This window comes from Cynocephalus volans, chromosome 7 (assembly GCF_027409185.1).
Source record: "Cynocephalus volans isolate mCynVol1 chromosome 7, mCynVol1.pri, whole genome shotgun sequence".
NCBI lineage: Eukaryota > Metazoa > Chordata > Mammalia > Dermoptera > Cynocephalidae > Cynocephalus > Cynocephalus volans.
The window spans coordinates 65,376,044-65,382,043 of record NC_084466.1 but is presented as its reverse complement, the minus strand read 5'-3'; positions in this window follow the sequence as shown (position 1 = coordinate 65,382,043).

The window sequence follows — 6,000 nt, the reverse complement described above, 5'->3', positions numbered from 1 at the left end:
GAGGATATAAAGAATTTGTTAAAAATATGGGTTACACATTTCGGAGGGATTTGTTTTGTCATGGATTTGTTCTCGCTCCAAGCAGTGGGTTTACTTAGAGTACATGTTCTTTTCAAATTTGTGTTAATAAATTCCTCCTCCCAGTGACTTCTGCATGTGACAGAATAAAAGCTCTTGGCAGGTCGGAGTCCTGAAGGAGATGTCAGACACTTAGAGAAATTGTAGAATGTTCATTTCAGAGATAATGTGCACTGAGGCTCTTATCCTTCAGTTTAGCAGACCCAAGTGTGGCACAAAATAAAAACTTCTTTGTAGTAGCGTTGTATCATTTCACCATTTATCTAGCCCTCTTAATTTTTCAGAATTCCTACACATACATTGTTTCTTTTTATCCTAAGAATATACTTTTTCTATCACAGATGAGGAAAAGCTACTCAAAGACGTCAACAGATTTGTTAAGTTTATACAAGAATAATAGCTTGTTATTTAGGTGTTTACTGTGTCTACTTACTATTCTAAGCACTTTACACGTATTAACTCACTGAATCCTAACAACAACCCTATGAGGGTGATTATATTATCAGCCTCATTTGTACAGATACGGTAACTCAGACCCAGAAAGGTTAATTAACTTGTCCAAGATCTCACAGCTAGAAAGGGTCAGGATTTGAACTCATGGAAACTGAGTCATGAAGACTGCCTGTCTTTGAAGACTTGTACATAACCAGCAGTACTGGTTTTACTGGCCATTAGGTTTTGCTATAATTAATTAGCAATATAAGCTGAGATCTGAACCCAATTTCACATTTTCAACTCTAGTGTTGATTCCTGTGCTCGAGCTGGTAACCATTTTGTTGATGTACCAAATATCATAATTTTTTTTTTTTTTTTTTGTCTTTTTCATGACTGGCACTCAGCCAGTGAGTGCACTGGCCATTCCCATATAGGATCCGAACCCGCAGCGGGAGCATCGCTGCGCTCCCAGCGCCGCACTCTCCCGAGTGCGCCACGGGCTTGGCCCCAAATATCATAAATTTTCATATCAGATGTCCATTTATTTGCAGGGGGACCTTTTGTTTCAGGAAACTGTTAACCAGTTTACAGTCATGAGTTGCTTAATGATGAGGATACATTGTGAGAAATGCATTGTTAGCAATTTCATTTTCGTGCAAACATCATAGAGGGTACTTACACAAACCTAGTTGGTACAGCCTACTACATACCTAGGCTATATGGTGTAACCTGCTGCTCCAAGGTTACAAACCTGTACAGCATGTTACTGTACTGAAAACTGTAGGCAATTGTAACACAGTGGCAAGTATTTGTGTATCTAAACATAGAAAAGGTACAGTAAAAACACTATACAAAAGATTAAAAAATGGTACACCTGATAAGGACACTTACCATGAATGGAGCTTGCAGGACTGGAAGTTGCCCTGGATGAGTCAGTGAGTGAATGGTGAGTGAATGTGGAGGGCTAGGACATGACTGTACACTATTGTAGGCTTTATAAACACTGCACACTTAGGCTACACTAAATTTATTAAAAAATAAAGTAATTGAGCTACGATGTTGTGACGGCTACGACGTAACTGGGCAACAGGTAATTTTCAGCTGTGTTATAATCTTATGGGACTGCTGTCGTATATGTGATCCATCATTGAGACATCATTGTTATGCAGCTCATGATTGTATTTGTAAATACGGCTTATCTTTTCTGCTAAACTGACTGTAATATTTAATGGAGAGACCTTCACATGATAGCATTTTGTATTATTCCATGAACTCCGACAAATCCAGTCACCTGACCATCGCTGCTGATTCCTGAGGGTGGCATGCAGAACCGAGCCACCCTGAAGGTGCCAAGTCACTTCTAGCTGGGGTGTTGATTTCAGACTGTATTGGGCTCCTGCCCTGAAGAGGATAGGATCTGAGAGGACCCTTTTCTCTTCTCTAGCCTAGGACCTTAATGGAAATCAGGCTGAGGTCCTCCTGGGTTGCTTTCACCAGGCCCCAACCTAAACTTGACTCTCAAGGTGTCGCCCTACACCTTCCCACTCTGAGAGTGAGAACTGAGGTCTGGGGCCATCTGCTCATTGCCTCCAGCATTTGTCACGATTTTGCATGACTGATCATTTCAGTATTACAGGAGGCATCACAGTGTAGCAATTAAGGATATGGGTTGATGATTAGCTGGCCTGTGTTTCTAATCTCTGCTCTAGAACTTTTCTCTCCTAAGGACTCCCCTTCTCCTCTTCTACGACCTATGCAAGCTGAGTAGAAGCAGCATTTAACATGGCTTGGACCCATTTCTCCCACCAGATGTCAATGCCTGGGCCTCATTACCCTTTGTGCCTTCTGACTATATGGCCACCAGCAGTTCTCACACTCTGTGGGAGGAGAATGGTGAGGGGAGAGTGGCTGGGAAACTTTTGCACGTCTTCAGAAAGACCACCATTACCTCATGCACACAGCACTCCAGCGTTTACTTGAGAGAATTTTCCCATATATTGTTACACTGGATTCTCACAACAGTTCCATCCACTAAGTGGGACAGTTATTATCATCTTAAGAGAACTTATAAGGGTTTCCATATGTGCCCAAAGGGTAATGCCAGGATTCAGATTCAGATCTTTTGTGTTTTTCATCATGCCACAGTGCTTTGTTCATTACCATTCTCTTCCAGGAGGTTTCCAGGACATTATAAAGAAGATCTTACAGAATACCCAACCACTCACTTTGAGTCACCCAATAGTTTAGAGTCGACTATAACAACAACAACAGCAACAACAATAACAGTAATAAGATCAGCTAATGTTATTGAATGCTTTCTATGTGCCAGGCACTGTGCTGAGAACTTTATGTGCATTATCTCATTTAAGTTTTAAAACACAAATCCAGTAAAGCTTTCGTCCTTAAAATGTGGCCCATAGACCAATAGCATGGGCTTCACCTGAAAGCTTGTTAAAGATGCAGAACTTTAGGCCCTGTCCAAGACCTCCTGAGGGAGAGTCTGCATTTTAATAAGATCCCAGGTGATTTCTGTGCATGTTAAAGTCTGAGATACCTTTTCCCCCTGCAAGACGGCCGAGAGGTGTGGCATAGTCTACCCATAAAAAGAGACCAAAACAACAGACAAATATATTTTGACTGGAATGACTGAGAAAATACTCTGCAGAGCATCAGGAGAGTAGTGAGAAACTTGTGAAGTATGGAAGATGGGAAAGGCATCGTAGAGCAGGGCATCCAGCCTCTGCCCCACCACAGGGACCAGCTTGAAATCAGGTGAAAAGACCCCAACTGTTTCTAGTTTGGGAACACCAGTGATCTCTGCCACAGGAGAGTTCCCCAGTTTTTTCGGGATCCAGGCCTAGTTGGAGAGTACCTGGGAGTTAGTGTAGCTGCACAGTCTCATAGTGGAAGCCCAAGGAGAGGAAAACCCCTCTTGCCCTGAGCAGCTGAGACTCAGTGCCATCTTGGGGCTGAACCTGCGGCAGGAATGGGCCCTGCCCTGGACCCAGTGAGACTGACTCCCTTTGTCTGGAGATCCTGCCTGCATTCTACTGTGTTCACACAGGCACCAATGGGACCACAGCCCAGGCTGCCTGGAGCTTAGGGAAGACAGGAAGACTGAGACCCCAGTATCTGAACCCATGCAGCTCCTCCCCCACAACTCCAGGCAAGCAGGCCAACCTGTTGAGTGGAAAAGCTGCCAAGTTGCAGCAGTTCCTCACATTCACAGCCCACCCTGCATGGCCCACAGACCTGTCAAATCCACAGGTGCCTGCACTGGCCCACAGCCATCCTGGTGGTAGCTCTGCCTTTGCCCACAAGCCTCCACATGTTTGCATGGGTGCTGGCAGGACCACAACCCCAGCTGCCCGGAAGCCTATGGCAGACAGAGGCACCAACACTCTGGCATCTGGTTTCACATGACACTCCTTCCCCTCTCCCCTGGAGTGGCAGGCAGACCAGCTGGGCGGGGAAGCCACCAGTAAGTGGTTATTCCTCATGTCTGTGTGCACCAGCCCTGCACAACCTGTGGACCTGCTGACAGCCAGCCTGGTGGTGGCCCTTCCTTCCTCCCCAACCCTCCACAGAGCTGCTGGGGCCTGCTGCTTCCTTGCAGGTTTGCTACAGGCTCAACAACTGACTTGGTGGCCCTCTGCAGAGCTGCCAGGACCTGCTGCATCAGTGTATATCTGCCCTTGGACTGACAGTGGACCAGGCAGGGGCTTTGATACTCCAAGGCAGGCCTCTACAGATCTGCTCGGCTCAGCTGCACCCTTGCTGGCTTGCATCATGTTCAACAACTGATCAGGCAACCACCTACAGAGCTGCCAGGCCCTGCGACAGGTGTGTACATCCACTCTTGAACCAACAGCTGATTGGGCAGCAGCTTTTCCTCTTTACAACATGCCTCCAGAGAGCCCCTGGTTTCTGTGGCATCCATACAGGTGTGCTCCAGGCTCAACAGCTGATCCAGCAGCACTCTACAGAGCTGCTGGGACCTGCTGCACCAGTATACACATGCTCACTGAACAATGGCTGATTGAATAGCAGGTTTTCCTCCCTACATCATGCCCCTAGAAAGCCACTGGGTCCTATGGTATTCATGCAGGCTTGCTTCAGGTCAATGGCTGATCCAGTGGCCCTCTACAGAGCTGCCACAGTGTATGCCTGCTGACTGACCAACAGTGAACCACCCACCCCAACATAAAACCCAACCCCAACAAGAAACTGCTGTAGGCCCCACCACCTAGGCCACAAAAAAACAGACAACTCCAAGATTGAATACACATGAAGGCTGCACTACTGCACTTACCCAGATCCAAACTTAAAATGCCCAACCTGACTATAAATATAGAACAGTTCTACAGGAAAGAATCTCTCCCTTCAACAACCACTCCTAGAATTAAAAGAAGCAACAACACTACTAGATGCCAAGACATCAATGCAGAGATATGAGAAAACACGGAAACATGACTCTCCCAAGAGAAGATTACAATTCTCCAATACCAGACCCCAAACAACAGGAAATCAACTAATTGCCTGCAGAGGAATCCCAAATGGCAATACTAATGAAATTCAACGTGATGAATGAAAAAACAGAAATCACAATGAAGAAAAAATAAATGTAGGACATGTGTGAGAAATACAACAAAGACGTAGTAACCATGAAAAAAGAACCCCCCCCCCCCAAAAAAAAACACCCAAGCAGAAACCCTGGAACTGAAGAATCCATTCAACGAATTACAAAATACGACCATGAGCATAAGCAGCAGGCTAGAAGAAGTGGAAGAAAGAATTTATGAACTAGAAGACAGACTTTTTGAATTAACACAGTTGGACAAAAAAAAAAAAAAAAAAAAAAGAAAAAAAAAGAAAATCTACAAGATCTTTCTGATAAGCTTAAGAGTACAAATGTCCAAATTATGGGTGTACTGGAAGGGGAAGAGAAGTAAAAGGTATTGAAAGCCTATTTAATGAAATAATAGCCACAAACTTCCCAAGTATTGGGAGAGATATGGTTCTACAGATCCAGGAAGCTCAAAGATATCCAAACAGAGTCAACTCAGAAAGGACCTCCCTGGAACATATTTTAGTCAAATTATCAAAAGTCAAGGGCAGGGAAAGAATTCTAAAAATAGCAAGAGAAAAACCATCAAATCACATATAAGGGAATCCCCATCAGACTAGCAAGCTGACTTCTTAACAGAAACCTTACAGGCCAGGAGAGAGTGGGATGACATATTCAAAGTGCTAAAAGAAGAAAACTGCCAACCAAGAATACTATATCCAGCAAACTTTCCTTCAGAAATGAAGGAGAAATCGTATCTTTTGCAGACAAAAAAACAAACAAACAAACAAACAAACAAACAAACAAAAAAAAAACTGCAGGAATTCACCACAAGACCATCCCTTCAGTAAATCCTCTATGGAGTCCTACATCTGGAATCAAATGAGCAATGTATATTGCCATAAATACCATGAGAAAGA